The sequence below is a fragment of the Mauremys mutica genome, chromosome 3, assembly GCF_020497125.1.
Source record: "Mauremys mutica isolate MM-2020 ecotype Southern chromosome 3, ASM2049712v1, whole genome shotgun sequence".
In the NCBI taxonomy this organism is placed as follows: domain Eukaryota; kingdom Metazoa; phylum Chordata; order Testudines; family Geoemydidae; genus Mauremys; species Mauremys mutica.
This window is the reverse complement of record NC_059074.1, coordinates 170,701,401-170,719,214: the sequence shown is the minus strand read 5'-3', so window position 1 is coordinate 170,719,214 and position 17,814 is coordinate 170,701,401.

Below are 17,814 nucleotides of genomic sequence, written 5' to 3'. Positions count from 1 at the left end.
TTAGGCACAACTAAACCAGTTCTATTTACCACCCACCATTAAGAGGAAACATTTTTATTAACCAGAATCACCAGTCTGTTTGAATTTGGTGTGCTTGCCTGCAAGTCATTGTAAAATGTTTACTGTGTTTGTATTGTAGAAGCACCTTTGGATGTTTTGTGTACATTTGTCAGCTTAAGAAATAGAGTGACTGGCACCTACCAACAGAAGTCTTTAGTACAGATCACTCAAACTAAAAATATTAGGTGGGGTACATAACTAGTACTTGAAGGCCATATGCTGAAAAAGAAATATGCTGCTATTTTTGCTGCTCAAGACCTAAGAAAAGTTATGGATCATGTTAAGTGGCATGCTGTTGTTTTTAGGGGAAAGGGATATGTACTGATAAAGCCACTCAAGGAGAGAAAGGAAATTGTTTCACTACCAGAAGTTGTAAAGTAACCTGAAAGAAAAGTTGCTCTATTGCAATAGCCATGAGTTTGCATTTCCCAAAACTAGTTTTCTTAAGTTTCCTTTTCCTTTTTTCTGCAATAGTTTCTTGGGTATATATTATTGTGTAGTGCCACATCCACACCTTCGAAATCTCTGTATCTTGCAGAGAGGTGAATATTCCTCGGGAAGGGGGAGAAATCACTTTTGGGGAGAGATTCTCAGCTGGTTTAAGCTGGCCAGCTTCCAGTAACTTCAGAGGATCTATACCAGTTGATACCAGCTGAGATTCTGGGCCTTAGCATGTATAATAGAGCTGATTAGAGAAAAAAATTCTCCACAAAAATGAAAGTTAGTTTTTGATAAAATAAACTGAATTTGACTTTCATTTTCCAGCCATTGAAGACTGAACATTAAAAAAAAATGCTCTACAAAAAAATTGGCTTTGACAATATGAAAATTTTCCATCTGTGTAATACTGAATTTCTATTATTTTCTTCTTCTACTAGTGTTGAAAAAGCTAGCGTTACACATTTAGAAACTCTTGGGTGAAATTGGTTTCCATGTAACTTTTTCAAGTCTACTGTGCCTTCAATCCATAGATTATATTTAAACAGATTAATGCCCTCTATTTGGGATGCAAAATACCATATACAATTTGAGCAAAGTGGGTATATCTCATAGTTTTAAATGTATACAAATATGAAATATACTTACAGTAAGTTGTAATACTTAATTCCAGAAAAAAATTAATTTGTATTTTATCAGTATATATAGGGTCAGTTTTTTAGCTTCATGTGCAAAAAAGCGAAGTCAGTTATAAATTAATACACACAATGACTTTCAAGTACTGATTTGTATTGTACAGGCAATTGAATACTAGACATTCCAAAGACAAACTAGTGTTTAGAATATGTCTGACATAAGAGTACAGAAAATATGCTATTTTATAAAGGGTTTCCAAATGTAGATTTTAATACAAAGAATATAATCACCTACTTAAGATACTTATGTAAAGGAATGTATGTTTATGAAAAGTGGAGATCAGCTTAAATACAAACATTTAGATTGTTGTAGATCAATTTTTTATTGCAGAATGTGAACAAAAATGCCTCATGTATTTTAAATTTGCATTACAGTAGAATAATTTTGAATACCTAAGTGGGTATAAAGTAAGAGTCTAGTCCATAAAAACTTGCCCTAAATATAAGCTAGCTACGGAGAGATATTTGCTCTTTTCTTTATTTTAGTGTAGCATGGTTATTAATGTATTGACAAGAGGTTTCCTTTACTCTTTTTAGAAACCAAGTTGAAGTAGCCTTATATCAGAGGTAGCCTTAAAACAGAGAGCCTTATAGTGAAGGGATAGGGTATTCTGATTTATTTGATGCTTATTGTCTTATTTTCTATAGATTGATTTTCCTAGTGAAACGTTCTATAAATAAATATTCTATAAATATTGAATTATACATTGTATAAAGATAAGCATTTCTTTAAACTGGTTAAGTTACTTTATTAAAATGCAGCTGAGCTTTCTTTTCAGTTTTATACAAGCATTTTGGTGTAGTTTTCTCTCCACTTAATACAGCATTTCAAAAACTAAGAGAGGATAGTTGGCTAATTCTGAACCACTCCCCCAACCTTCACACCAAAATAAAATTGTGTTCCTATATATAAGGTGTACAGTAAAATCTCTAGGGATACGTTCTCAAAGAGTGTAAGACACAAATTCGTATATATGTATCCTGACAATTTAAACAAAAATAGGGAGAACATCTGAATGCAGCAAATCTAAAACAGCAATTTGTCATAATGGTACACAAAGGCTTCTGTTCATCCAAAATGCAGCCAGTGTAAATGAATATCAAACTGGAAATTCCACCACTTGACACCAAAGGCTAATTGTCAATTAGATGTTGGCCTCAACCCCGTGGGGTGATGAGAGTCTGAGAGTGCTCTGCTCCCACTGAAATCAGCAGGAGTGGAGAGTGCTCAGCAACTTGCAGAATTGGGCCCAGAGTCTATTTTTCTCTTACTGGCCTGCACAAAGAGACACCACCCCAAAGTTTCCAGTTATGGAATATTAGTTACTATCTCTTTGGATATCTGGTTGCTTCAGCTGGGATACTTGATGCCTCTAAAGACACACACAAGAGGAGGAATAGTATCAGAGGGGTAGCCGTGTTAGTCTGGATCTGTAAAAGCAGCAAAGAATCCTGTGGCACCTTATAGACTAACAGACGTTTTGGAGCATGAGCTTTCGTGGGTGAATACCCACTTCGTCTTGTAATCTTTGGCCATTTATCCTAAAAATCAGATTAAGAAACCAAACAAAACACCACAGAGACAAGCGATTGCAGTCATGGTGCCCTCTCCCAGGTGAGACCAGACCACACAATGATTGACTATTTTCAACAACTTTGTCTAGATGGGTGCAGGTTGTCTAGGGCTTGATTATTAATTTTGAGGTTAAAAAATATCCTTATGTCAGAGGGGCATGTTTTGAGCCTCATGAACATTGCAGAGAGCCTAGCGAATATGAAAATCCTCTTATGAGATGCATGGCCTGACTAACATTTATGTAAGGGAGGAGTGGTGGATGGGAATTTTCGTTGTGTAAACAATCTGTGGCTGTACCACAGACTTCAGCTGAAACCTGCCGTATCAGGGATAGAACTGTTGGCTTTGTGGCTCCAAAACCAGAGGCCTCTTCCACTTCAGTTATCTTAATTACAAACACCTTAACAGATCTGTACTTCAGCCCAGGAGAGGGCATAAAGCCCTGAACATTCACACTATACCAATAATTTCTTCCCACATAAGAGGTCCATGGTAAGCTTATCAGTCAAGCTCTGGCTATTTGAAATTTGTATTGTCTGTATACAAAGGCCCAGATGCTTCAGTTTCATTCATCTAGGTGCAGGGGTCTGTTCACAAGGAGGCAGCTGTAGGATCATAGCCCAAGGCTGCGCATAATGAAATAGATTGATCATGTTGGTTTAGAGAGAGAGATTTTGTTTTCATGACTTGAAAGGGAATCTGGCTCAAAAAACCAAAAGATACATTGTTTTAAAATTAATTTTCACATTTAGAAATGGATGATGTTTGTCTACATTTTACTGGTTCTGTTCTCTCCCTGCTGCATAAAAAGAGTTCCTCTTTATGTTAATGGGAGTAAAGAGAGTAATGAGAGCCCCACTGAAGCTATCGCAGTTTACACCAGCTGAGGATCTGCCCCAGCAGGCATGGAGGAGACAATAAATTGCTGTTCATATAATTAAGCCTTGAAAACTACCTAATATAATGTATGGTTTATGAAATAAAATTTGGAGTAAAGACTCTCCTTTATGGATGGCATCACGGGTTAAGCTTCAAGAGGAATATGTTGTGCGATTGATATGTATGTTCAGTAAAATTGTTCATCTGCTCTGAATCTAAATGTTAATGGCCAGAGATTAAATATAAACTTTGATCAAATGATTAAAGTGACAATGTTGACTGCAGCTTTTTAGAATCCTTTGTTCTCTGCAAATTCAGTAATTAATAATTTTTATAGAACACTGATTTTATATTGTTTGCATATGTGTAAAAAATTCTGTATAACATTTGACGAGTTAATAAATTTTTCCTTCCTTAACCACCTGTATACAGTATTACGTGCATGTGATCTCCAAATAAATCTACTGGATTCACTAGCGTATTTCACTGTGCGAGGCTTAAGATAGAACACTAAAATAAAATTGTCAGACTTTTTAAATAGAAGTCTTACATTATTCTCTCTTATTTTAAGGTATGGCATTGTTTTGAAAAGTGACTTTGCAACCTTTCTATGCAACAGTTCTACTCCCTGTGGTTATTCATATCTGTTTGGTGTACTGCCCCCAAAAAATAAAAGTGTTTCTTAGGCCATGTCTTCTCTACCACTTTTGTTGGGATAACTTATGTTGCTCCGGGGTGTGAAAAAAAACATAGCGACATAAGTTATACCGACAGAAGTGTTGGTGTGTACAGTGCCAAATCGGCGGGAGAAGCTACCGCTGCTCTGATTTTATTATGTTGACGGGAGAGCTCTCACCCATCGGCTTAGAGCAGCTACACAAGCGATCTTACAGCGGCACAGATGCATCAGTACAACTGTGCTGCTGTAAACTCGCTAGTGTAGACATGGCCTAACTTTTTAACTCCCATTAGAACTGCAGAGCCAATAAACTTGTGAGAGAATGAGCTGAATTCTAATCTAGCTCAGCATCGACATAATTTTACAGGATCCAATTCTGTCCTCAGATACCCCTGGGTAACTTCAGTGAAGACAATGGTACGGGGAGGGAGGGTGTACTGGTATACAGAATTTGGCCTGTATAATCTTTTATTACTAGAGACAAAGCATGACCCAGACAGAACAATTTGAGTTTCAGAACCCAGGCTGCGTTTCAGATCTGGAAGTTAAGATGAGCCATTGTGCTTACATTTGATCGGGAAATCACTGAGACACAATAAATAATGAACCCCACGGTGCTGTTTTTACAGAGTCACTTTTCATAGTAAGAGCTAGATATATTTTACAGCAAAAAGAAACAGAGTAATCAGAATAATAAGTAAATCACTATGTAATGGAAATATGTAAGCCCTTGGACTGGTTCTGATGAACTCATAACCCAGAAAACAGATGGAAGCCAGATTTAACCCCACTGAATTAACTGAAATGTATTCACTTAACAAAATACCCTATACTTAGCTCTGACTTTGTTCCAAAGTTTCAAATCAACTGAAACATTATCTAGTACAACATTTACTGTGGAGATGATTAATATTATTACAATAGTTACTATGAGAGAAAGGTGAAAGGAAGCAAGATACACTGTGGCAATCCTTTCACTGAAGCCATCTCAACTAAAAATAATCACAGCTAATGTTCTTCAGGTTTCTTTTTAAAAAGAAATTAAAAATTCATTATTTGGACTTCAAATCAGACCAATTTTGATTTTTTGGTGTTAGAGCAATTGGATTGTGACAAAAATTAACAACACCTAGATTAGAAAATAATATTTTGCCCTTTTATTTATCAGTTCAGTGAATAAACAACAAATAGACTTCTAAGTAGGGCTGTCGAATAATCACAGTTAACTCACGCAATTAACTAAAAAACATTTACTGCGATTAAAAAAATTAATCACAATCGCACTGTTAAACAATAGAATACCAATTGACATTTATTAAATATTTTGGATGTTTTTCTACATTTTCAAATATATTGATTTCTATTACAACACAGAATACAAAGTATCAGAGGGGTAGCCGTGTTAGTCTGGTTCTGTAAAAGCAGCAAAGAATCCTGTGGCACCTTATAGACTAACGTCTGTTAGTCTATAAGGTGCCACAGGATTCTTTGCTGCTTTTACAGAATACAAAGTGTACAGTGCTCACTTTATATTATTATTTTTATTACAAATATTTGCACTGAAAATGATAAAAGAAAAATATTTTTCAATTCACCTCTTACAAGTACTGTAGTGCAATCTCTTTATCGTGAAAGTGTAACTTACAAATGTAGATTTCTTTTTGTTACATAACTGCACTCAATACAAAACAATGTAAAACTTTAGTGTGTACTAGTCCATTCAGTCCTACTTCTTGTTCAGCCAATTGCTAAGACAAGTTTGTTTACATTTACGGGAGATATTGCTGACTGCTTCTTATTTACAATGTCACCTGAAAGTGAGAACAGGCGCTCGCATGGCACTTTTGTAGCCGGCATTGCAAGGTATTTATGTGCCAGATATGCTAAACATTCATATGCCCCTTCATGCTTCGGCCACCATTCCAGAGGACATGCTTCCATGCTGATGATGCTTGTTAAAAAACCAATGTATTAATTAAACTTGTGACTGAACTCCGTGAGGGAGAATTGTATCTCCCCTGTTCTGTTTTACCTGCATTCTGCCATATATTTCATGATATAGCAGTCTCGGATGATGACCCAGCACATGTTCATTTTAAGTACACTTTCACAGCAGATTTGATAAAACGCAAAGAAGGTACCAGTGTGAGATTTCTAAGGATAGATACAGCACTCGACCCAAGGTTTAAGAGTCTGAAGTGCCTTCCAAAATCTGAGAGGGACGAGATGTGGAGAATGCTTTTAGATGTCTTAAAAGAGCAACCCAAACCACCAAAAAAGAAAACCAACCTTCTTCTGGTGGCATCTCACTCAGATGATGAAAATGAACATGTGTCAGTCTGCTCAGCTTTGGATCGTTACCGAGCAGAACCCGTCATCAGCATGGATGCATGTCCTCTGGAATGGTGGTTGAAGCATGAAGGGACATGGTTGAAGCATGAAGGGACAGTGCATCTGGCACGTAAATATCTTGCGATGCCGGTTACAACAGTGCCATACGAACGCTTGTTCTCACTTTCAGGTGACATTGTAAACAAGATGTGGGCAGCATTATCTCCTGCAAATTGTAACCAAACTTGTTTGTCTGAGCGATTGGCTGAAGTAGGACTGAGTGGACTTGTAGGTTCTAAAGTTTTACATTGTTTTATTTTTGAATGCAGTTATTTTTTGTACATAATTCTACATTTGTAAGTTCAACTTTCATGATAAAGAGATTGCACTACAGTACTTGTATTAGGTGAATTGAAATATACTATTTCTTTTGTTTTTTACAGTGCAAATATTTGTAATAAAAAATATAAAGTGAGCACTGTACACTTTGTATTCTGTGTTGTAATTGAAATCAATATATTTGAAAATGTAGAAAACATCCAAAAAGATTTAAATAAATGGTATTATATTATTAACAGTACGATTAATTGCAATTTTTTTAAATGCGCGATGAATCGCAATTAATTGTTGATAGCCCCACTTCTAAGTAGTTATATCAGTGTATCTTGTAAATGGCTCATTAAGAGCTTCCAAGATATCTGGAGAAGAAGGAAATAAATGAGAATTAAGCTTGAACACCTTTAGTGTGCCAGCTTTTTTTGAGGCACCGAACATGTGCAGCTCCCATTAAACTGGAGTTATGGGTGCTTAGTATGCCTAAAAAAACCCTAGGCTGTTCAGATCTCAAAAAGTATGTACATAATGCTTCATGACAGTAATCTTAGATACTAAACAGATTGATTAAAATGTGATAAATCAGAAAATGCAATATCAGAATCAGTCCCCAAATTACCTAAACTATCCTTTTGATTATTAATTTGCAATGTTTCTGATCACTGTTTATTATTTTTATTTATTCTCAAAATGCCAAGCACCATAGAGTCACATAATGAAGAGAAAACATTGGAGAGTCACTGACCAACAATCTTCCTCCACATTTTGTAGTCTTCACGCATCATTAAGAAGCATGCTATACCACGTCCCGTCCCATCAGCTACATACTCTCTGCCCCTGGTACCAGTCCCCACGAAACTTGCTCTGGCAATCTTCCTCCACTCATTCACTCCATAAGCTCAAGTTTTCTTCATCTGATTGTCTTGATGATATTAGGAATCACTCCAGTTATACTGTAAATTCAGACGTTTGCTTCTTCATTAGCTATATCTTGCACACAAACACTGGGCAGCAATCGCTTGTAACATTTCAATTTGAAAGCAGAAAGCTTTTAATGTCCTGTTTCCTTAGCATCCATGTCTCACGTGCATATAGAAAGATGCTGAAGATGAGACTGCAGCAGTGTCACTTTACACTTCATTGTAATACCTTTGCTTCTCCAAATGGCACTAGAGCAGCAGTTACTAGTCCAATTCTATGGAAGATACCTAAGTGATTTTAGAGTCCCTTGAGTCATGCTACTCAGATATTTCAAGTGCTCAATGTACTCCAGTGCCTCCTCAGATTTGAGTAAGAATATCTTTGCCTTTTCAGGCTGTTGTCTTTGTAGATTCATGTGATATACTTAGACCTAACTGCACCACTTCCACTCTGCTTCCTGTTCAGCAATTTTTGCCCCTCTTCTTGCAATGATCCAATCAGGTCAATATCATCAGTGAAGCATAAATGATTAATTTTTCCTCTCTCATTCACTATCACAAATAAGTAATCATAGAATGTCAGGGTTGGAAGGGACCTCAGGAGATCATCTAGTCTAACCCTCTGCTCAAAGCAGGACCCATCCCCTGACAGGTTTTTACCCTGGAGCCTTAAATGGCCCCCTCAAGGACTGAACTCACAACACAGGGTTTAGCAGGCTAATGCTCAAACCATGGAGCTATCCCTCCCCCTCCTCAATAGTCACTTTAATTACTTCCAAGACTTGGGATTGCTCCTCAAAAACCAATTCTTCTTGGTTTTAGTCTTTGTCCAATCAGATTTTTTAGGAGTCTAAGAAGAAGGGAACAGTTGGCTATATTTTGCTCTTGGCTCCCACTGACTTTATGGCAGTTCTGCACAAATATCTGAAGGTAGAATTTGGTTTGTAAGCACATCAAAGGGATAGATTAAGTTACATAACTGAACAGGAATGGGCTACCTTATTTCTTTTCAGTTGATTCTTAAATGCTTGATACAGTCAACTAATTTAGTATTAATGCTGTGAACTGGCAAAGTATGGGAAATGCAACTCCACCCTCAATGGCTGATCTACAAGTTAACATCCTACTACTGCTACCATTTAATAGCCTACATAATTCTTTAATTCAGGTGGTGTAGGTTAGGACCCAGGTGGAGAATCATTGCATTAAGCTTCACTCCAACTCCCACTTGGTGACTTATCTGACACCTGAACTGAAAGCGTACTCTTGACAGAGCAGATGGAAGATTTATCATGGGAAAAGGAGAAAAAGAGGCTTTAAAAATTAAATGCTAATTAAATACAAAGTCAAGTCTTGAGTAGTCACATGTGTGACAGGCACTAAGACAGTGACAAGAGACTTTGTGAGCGTGACTACTAGAAAGTCATGAAAATGAAATGTAGGCAGTTGCCAGGTGACAAATACAATGAGACTTTACTGTGCCTTTCAGTCCATCTCCCTTTCTCTGCCTTTGCCCCTTTCCCTGTCTAGTGTTTTACTCCTTCTCCTTTCCCTTTGCTGCTCTCTCAATTCCACTTCCTTCTCTTTCCATTTGTCTTCCTTCCCCTTTCTGCCCCCTTCTCTCTATGGCCCCAATACTGCGTTGTGCTCCACACCAGCAGACTGCAGTGGATGCACAGTACCACCGATATCAGAGGGGCTGTGTGCCAGTGTAGCAGCCATGGACAACACAATGCTGGCTCAGGGTCTGTGTCTCCAACCTCCCCATTCTGCATCTTTCTCCCAGTTCTCCTGTTTTGCGCCTTGGTTCTCTCCTCCCTTCTCTGTGACACTGTGCAAAGGGTTATTTCAATCTCTCTCCCCTATCCCATCAGTCGTGATGTCGGACACTCCAATGGCAAGCAGATGGCACATTACGTTGGCCCGTGTTGCTACAACCCAACATCCTCCTCACTTATTTCCTTGTAGCTACCCACCACACTGATCTTGTGTTGCCAGCACTCATGATATTATCACATACCTCACTATATTTGGTGTTTTTCATAATGTCCCAACTCCTGGAGTCCACGGGTAAGATGGGTGCCCAGAGGTGCCTTTACCAGCCAACGCCCTGTTATGACTATGAGTAGCATCACAGTAACTCTGCTTCAATTTATGCTCCCACTTCCAACAGCTGATTGGCCCTGTGCCAGGCAGAGTCCTCTTATGACTCCAGGCAAGTTGGGAATCTGATAGACCAAGAGTCCTGTGACCCTAACAATGGGTCAACAATCTCAGTCCCATGCTGTGTCTTAACACTTTTGCTCCAAGACATTTTACAAGTCCCTTTGCTGGGGATGGTAGAGGAGCCCCGGCTGACCCACTCCTCTGGGTTCCAGCCCAGGGACCCAGCATTAAGTCACTGGGACCAGTTCCTCACATCCCTCTCTGTTTACTAACTCATCTCTCTTGTAGGTCTTTTCCAGACTCACATTCTCTGATTCTCCCTCTCTGGAAGTCCAACTTACTGGGATACTTCCCTCCACTATACTGCTTAAGATTACATTTTGGTCATCTCTCTAGTAGCCACCCTCTCCTTTGATCTGCAGCCTTCCTATCCCCCAGCTGTTGCTGACCCAGCAATTAGCTCCAGATGAGGAACTATCTCACCTACCTGTTAACCCCTTAGTGGCCATAATAGAATGGGCACCTCGTGACAATGAGAAACTTTAAAAAATAAGTTTCTAATGATCATGATTCTGGGAAAAAGCTGGAAACCAGGAACCTTAAAGGCTCAAACACCAGCTGGCAAATAAGAAGAACTCAACACATATTCTTTTTTAAAATCTCATGATTTCGAAGCCATTCTCACAATTTTGGGGGGATTAGTAATACTGCTTCAAGTTTTTCAGTTCCTTTCCTGATCAGTAGACTGCATAAATATCGCACTTTGGACCCTGTATCAGTGACTGTAAAATGCTACTATTCTGATTTGGTAACATTTGACACCAGTCAGCATTCTTTGTGCACAGACTACGTAAAAGTGCAAGGCTGTGCAGAATCAGACTCTTTGCATGCACACTAAGGGTCTGATGATGCAGTTCTTACCCAGAAAAAATTCCCATTGAAGCAAATGGGAATTTTGGCTCAGAAAGGCCTGTGGAACAGGCTCAAAGGGGATGTTACTTCCCTCCTTCTCTTTACAGCTAGTTGGGAGGAGGGTTCAGAAACTCTGTGTTGTAACATGGAACCACAGTATAGAAATGGTTGCAAATCCGTGCCCTAGGGTTTAACCATGACTAGCTGGCACAATGCTGAACATGACCTGTCACTAGTGACACAATTGCTAACTCGACTAATTACAATCATATTGCAACACAATGACATTGGTAGTGATCACAAGGCCTCAGCCTCTCTAGCTTTATGTTTAGAAGTCATGAACCAACGCTGGCAGGATGAAAGGTCCCTTTACCCCAGTAGCGTAGCTAGGGGGGGAGCAGAGGGAGCTGCCGCTCCCCTGAGCACTCACTCAGGGGCACTTCCCAGCATGTCTGGGTCTTTGGCAGCACTCAGGCACTCACTTCAGTGGCAGGTTTCTTAAGTTGCTCCGGGTCTTTGGTGGCAATTCGGCGGCGGGTGCTTCTGTCGCTCTGGGTCTTCAGCGGCAATTCGGCAGTGGGTAATTCAGTGGCAGGTTCTTCAGTCTTTGGCGGCAAGACTTGGGCTTTTCTTTTTATTTCTTTTTTTTTTTTCGCTGCTTTGCAGCGGGTGGCACCTTTTTTTATGTGTTCATTCCCCCTGCTCTTAGAACCTGGCTACACCACTGCTTTACCCATGTGCTCCCTGTTGCCATACTCAAAGTATTGCCATCTTTTTCATGCAGGACATAGAGTATGTTTACATAGGGTGCTACTCCTGCTGCCCTGAAAAACAGAACAGGCGAGAAGCTCAGCCGAATCACCAAGAATTGTGTTGAAACACAATGAGAAACATTTGTGGAATAGCAGGACAGTTTCTTATAGTAATGTGGAAATTTCATTACTGACTTCAGATATGACCTCTTCTCTTTAAATTCAGCAAAATAGAAACCAATCTCAAGTTTGTTGTTGGCTAAACTGGGTGAATTTGATCTTTATGAAAGCAATAGGCTAGCAACACTGGTTAGAAGCAAGGATAAATTGTATGCAAATACTATGATAGCCTTCACCTGATGAGAGCTCTGCCAGTGTTCTGAATTCCACTGTGTTCTAAGAACATAAGAAGAGCCAATGGTCCATCTAGACCAGTATCCTGTCTTCTGACAGTGGCCAGTGCCAGATGCTTCAGAGAGAATGAATAGGGCAATTACCGAATGATCCATTCCCTGTTGTCCTGTCCCAGCTTCTGGCAGTGAGAGGTTTAGGGACACCTGGTTGCATCCCTGACCATCTTGGCTAATAACCTCTGATGGACCTATCCTCCATGAACTTATCTAATTCTTTTATTGAATCCAGTCATAATTTTGGTCTTCAACAGGTTCCACAGGTTGACGCTACATTGTATGAAGAAGTACTTCTTTGTGTTTGTTTTAAATCTGCTGCCTATTAATTTCATTGGGTGATCTCCGGTTCTTGTGTTATATGAAGAGAAAAATAACACTTCCTTATTCACTTTCTCCACTCCATTCATGATTTTATAAACCTCTGTCATATCCCCCCTTAGTCATCTCTTTTCTAAGATGAACAGTCCCAGTGTTTTTAATCTCTCCTCATATGAAAGCTGTGCCACACTCCTAATCATTTTTTGCCCTTCTCTGTACCTTTTCCAATGCTGATATAGCTTTGTTGATGTGCAGCAACCAGAACTGCATGCAGTATTCAAGGTGTGGGTGTACCTTGGATTTATATAGAGGCATTATGATATTTTCTGTCTTATTATCTATCCCTTTCCTCATGGTTCCTATCATTCTCTGAGCTTCTTTGACTGCCGCTGCACACTGAGCAGATTTGTTCAGAGAACAACACCACCAAGATCTTTTTTTTTTAGTGGTAACAGCTAATTTGGACCCCCATCATTTTGTATGTATCATAGGGATTATGTTTTCCAGTGTACATTACTTTGCACTTATCAGCATTGAATTTCATGTGCCATTTTGTCACCCGTTTTTTTTAAATTCTTTTGTAACTCGTAGTCTGCTTTGGACTTAACTATCCTGAGTAATTTTGTATGGTCTGCAAACTTCGCCACCTCACTGCATACCCCTTCTTCCAGATGGCTTATGAATATGTTGTACAGCACAGGACTCACCCACAACCACAATCTCAGAAGTGGGCCAAAAGAGTGGCATAACCAACCACGTGTGGAATTATAGCTCCCTTCCTGATTGTAGATTCTGAGATTCAACGGCCGCACTACCTCTACTATCTCCCACATGAAGGAAAAATTAGGTCTGATCTACACTTAAAATTCAGGTCAATATAGCAAAAAATCCATAGGGGGAGGAATAGCTCAGTGGTTTGAGCATGGTTTGAGCATGGGCCTAATTAAATCCAGGGTTGTGAGCTCAATTCTTGGGGGAGCCACTTAGGGATCTGGGGCATAAATCAGTACTTGGTCCTGCTACTGAAGGCATCCCTGGCATCCCCTTAGGGATGTGGAGAGCAAAACTTCACAGTGCAAATGTGCAGAGGTGTGTAGAAACTTTGGGTCCAGTTCTGCTCCCATTAAAGGCAAGGACACAACTCCCATTGACTTCAAAGGCAGCAAGATTAAGCTTTCTGGTACCCTATTTCCAAAGTGGCCATTTGAGAGGCAATCATATTTTAAAATGAAATTGCGTTCAATGATTTCAGGATTATGTTAGTTTTCTGTTGAAATTCTAAAAGGTAACATCTACGGAACTATGTGGCAATCAATTAAAGTCTTTACACCAACGTTTAATTGTTGGAAAAATAAAATTAAATGAAAATCCACCTCTACTTTGTAGTTTAGTAATATGTAGAGAACACAAAGCAGTTACAGAAGCCCCAAAATAGTAAATGCACCATTTATTACAATCTCCTGTAGTGCTGTTGGCACCTGGAACTTTAATAGTAAGTGACATTTTATTGCTAATTGTAACCTACATATTCACAGATTTTAACTTTTCTGTTAAGCAATTAATATAATTACAGAGAATTAACCTCTTAAAGACATATTCTTTATTGTACCAGAAACATTATTCTAGTAGTAGAACAGGGAATAATGAAATTATCAAGTCCTTAGCTCTTTAATTTACTTTTTCAGGTTAATTCCAAGAATGTGAATGGCATATTAAATATAGATTATAAAATACCAATTCCCCCAAACAAAATTCACTGCAATACATTTAAAAACACCTGAAACCTGTCATTCTGCCCCAGCACCATAGGAACCTGAGTTAAAAGAAAAATGTCCAGGATACAGACAATAAACAAAAGAAAAATAATTCTGAATGCATTCAGTGGATATAAAGGGATACAATGGCTATTCCTCCACCCACCTCCATCCTACTCCCACAAAATCTCCACCTAAAAACTTTGGTGGCAGGATCAGACACAGAGTATACATTTTGGCTGAATTTATATAATCCAGTAATGTGAGAATTGTGTGTTTTGAACTAGTTCAAGATTAAGGACAGCATCTGGTTTTTCATCACTTTTAATGGTGCTAAGTCTGTTGAACAGAAACCTGCTCATTGACAATCACACACTGAAGAACGTATTTCTCACTTCATCACCTGTGCCTGTGCCCTGCATATAATAGCAATAAAACATTAGTAAATTCAGGGGCACTTTTTAAAAACAGCTAGTCGTTTGGCTGACTGTTCTGTACACAGGGCTAAATTGTTTCTTCTGACTAAATCTATAAATGTGTTGGTAGAATGTTTTAATGTTGCAGTTTTACATTTATAGAGCATATTCTTAAAGAATACCTTCTGGTTTGATATTATGTGTGCGTATGGTTCATATCTCTCTCTCTCCCCCTTTCCTCCCTTCCCCCCCCCCCCCCCCCACAGGCAAACATTTAAAAAGTTCCAATTTAAACCTTTTAGAAATGATTGCTGCATAAACAAAACATGAGTGCACACAGCAATTTCATGTTCTAAATCCACCCACTCACTTGTTCTCTGCGATTCAAGAACAGAGCCGCATGGGCAGATTCACAAGGTTTGAGTTACAGACATCTGTGCTGAAATACTGCTCAGCATGTTAAGGTTTGGTTCATTAAGCAATTTGTTCAACAGAGAAAAAAGATCTTTTAAAAATTGTTTTATTTTACCTTTAAAAAATCAAAACAGACACAGCACTATAAAAACATGTGACACAACCTGAAGGGGTAGCCATATGTGGATGAGTGAAAAAGATGATTCATCTTAAAAAGTATGATCCTAATGCTCTTTCTATATCACACCAAAATGAATGCAACAGAACAGAGGAATGACCATATTAGATCAGGCTTATGGTCCATCTAGTCTAGCATACTGTCTCCTACAAGGGCCAGTACCAGATGCTTCTGAAGAAGGAGCAGAAACCAAATAGCAGGCAGATGTGGGATAATCTGTCCCCATGAATGTCTTGTCCTATCCCTAATAAAGACAGGTTTAAGGTCTGAGATTGTTGTCCTTTTGAAAACATTCTGTTTGCATTAACTACTCTAACTGTAGATATTCTTGTTATCCACATATAAACATCCAATCTGGCACTGAAACTTACTACATTTGTGGCCTCAATGAATTCCTGTGGTAGTGAGTTCCACAAATTCTATGAAAAAAATATTGCCTTTTATCAGGTTTGAACTTGCCACTTTTCAATTTCATTCAATGTCCCCTTGTTCTTTTTGTAACTGATGGAGAACAGAAGATTCTGATCTCTCTTCTATCATTCATTATGTTATATACTTTTATCATGTTGCCTCTTATGTCTCCTTTCCCAGGTAAACAATCCCAATTTTTTCCAATTTATTTGAGGCTAAAATCTTGAACAGAACAGAGGTAGGACATAAGACTAGTTTTCATTTCAGTGGCTTCCCTCAGGAAATGTCCCAATTTACTCTCAAACATTACTGGTGGATGGAAAGCATGGTCTCAGCTTGAGCAGAAAGTGTTTTTCTCAGCCTCTACAGTGGCATAGGTTGTTATCCCTGTGCTCTGATCTTTCCCTTGGTTCCTACTCTAAGACTATTGTCAGTTCAAGGACTTGGTCCTGATCTACAAATCCACCAAGTCTCTCCAGTGACCATATCTCCATCCATGACTGCCTACACTGCTCTTCTCCGCTGGGACAATGCAGTTCACAAAGCATAGGATGAAATGTGTGAGAGCAGATAAAGCATTCTTAGTAAGGGAAGGTGTAAGAGCTTGCCATGCAGACTTAATTCATGTGGCAAGTACTTAGATACTGTAGTGATGGATGCTATCGTAAACTCTAAGATACATAAACATGATGCAAGCCCCAAAGTACTTTGTAATATATGAGCTTACTTCTACTGACTTCAGTGGGAGCAGGATTGGGCCACATATTTCTAGACTAGATAAATTTGAACTATAATTTGTGGCCCTAGGCAGAATTTCACTTCAAGACCATATGCTTTATTTCTTCACTTCCATTCTACATTTTAAATTTCTTCTCACCTCCTAATTTGTCACTAGCAAATGCAAATGAGTGATCAAAACAACACATTTGTAAATAATTTCTTCCTAAATTTTCTTTGAAATAACTAAAGTTGCCAACTCCTCTCTATTGTAAGAAAAAGTCACATCTGACACAACATCCAGTTTCAATTCATGCTACAGCTTTGAAAACTACAATTTCACAGCCATCTCTATAATATTTAGAAAACACAGTTCCCTAGTTGTTCAGATTACACATCAACTTTGGTCACTTTACCTAATGCAAAGTCAAAACATTGCAACCTGTGGAGTTACCACATGCTTATTCTACTGTGGGGTTAGAAGTTGCTCTCTGGGGACCATTCCCCCAGCCACCTGACAGCATGCATGGGCACGAGCTGTGGTCTCATAGATCCATGTCTGCATATAGCTCAAAATCCTCCTGCCAAGAGGAAGGTGAGTTCTGTGTGCAGAGGGGCTTTCAGTGCTAACAGAATCAGTGTTATATTGCAGAGTAAATCCCTGTAGGTGCGACAGGGATGGTGCCATGGCACCATTCCTGCCATCATACCCAAAATTATGGAGCCAAAAACACAATGAAAGGGCTTCCATAGAGATCAACAGATGGGTGCATAGAGGAATCTCATCATTTGCATCTCTTCTGATAAATGGGTCACACTTTGTCTCCTAATGCATCTCCTATGGAATTATTTCTCTCTCAGTTTGAGTTAGACAAGTTTTTTCATATGATTGCTAGGCAACACATGATGATCAGATGTTTTATGGATTTTTATAACAAACATGTCCGCATAAAGAACTTTCAGAAAAGCATAAATTGGGTGACTGGATGGCTCCCAAGACTGATAATCAGCTAGAGAGTCTTTCACCTGTAGAAAATCATAGTGACTCTGATCCAGGTCAGTAAGTTATCAGTGATCTTTAACTGTATGATAAGAGTATAGGGGGGTTAGTTTAGTCTTCACTATGCAAGTGTGCAGGTCAACAAAAGCACAGGCACATTTGGCACTGAGGTCCAGACCCTCAAAAGGTATTTAGGTGCTTCACAGCCACTGAAATCAATGGAAGTTGGGCATCTCTGAGTACCTTTGAGATTCTGGACTGGAGTGCCTGATCTAAAGCCCATCCATGTTAGTGGAAAGGCTCCCATTGACTTCAATGGATCAGCCCCTGAATGGATCTGGAGGCTGAATTATCCTGTCAGCCTTACAAGGCCTCTATGTCAGGCCTGAGGCATGTTCTTGGATAGTATGGGGAAGCTTGTACAGCTGTTAACTATGCTGTACCCACTCTGTGAA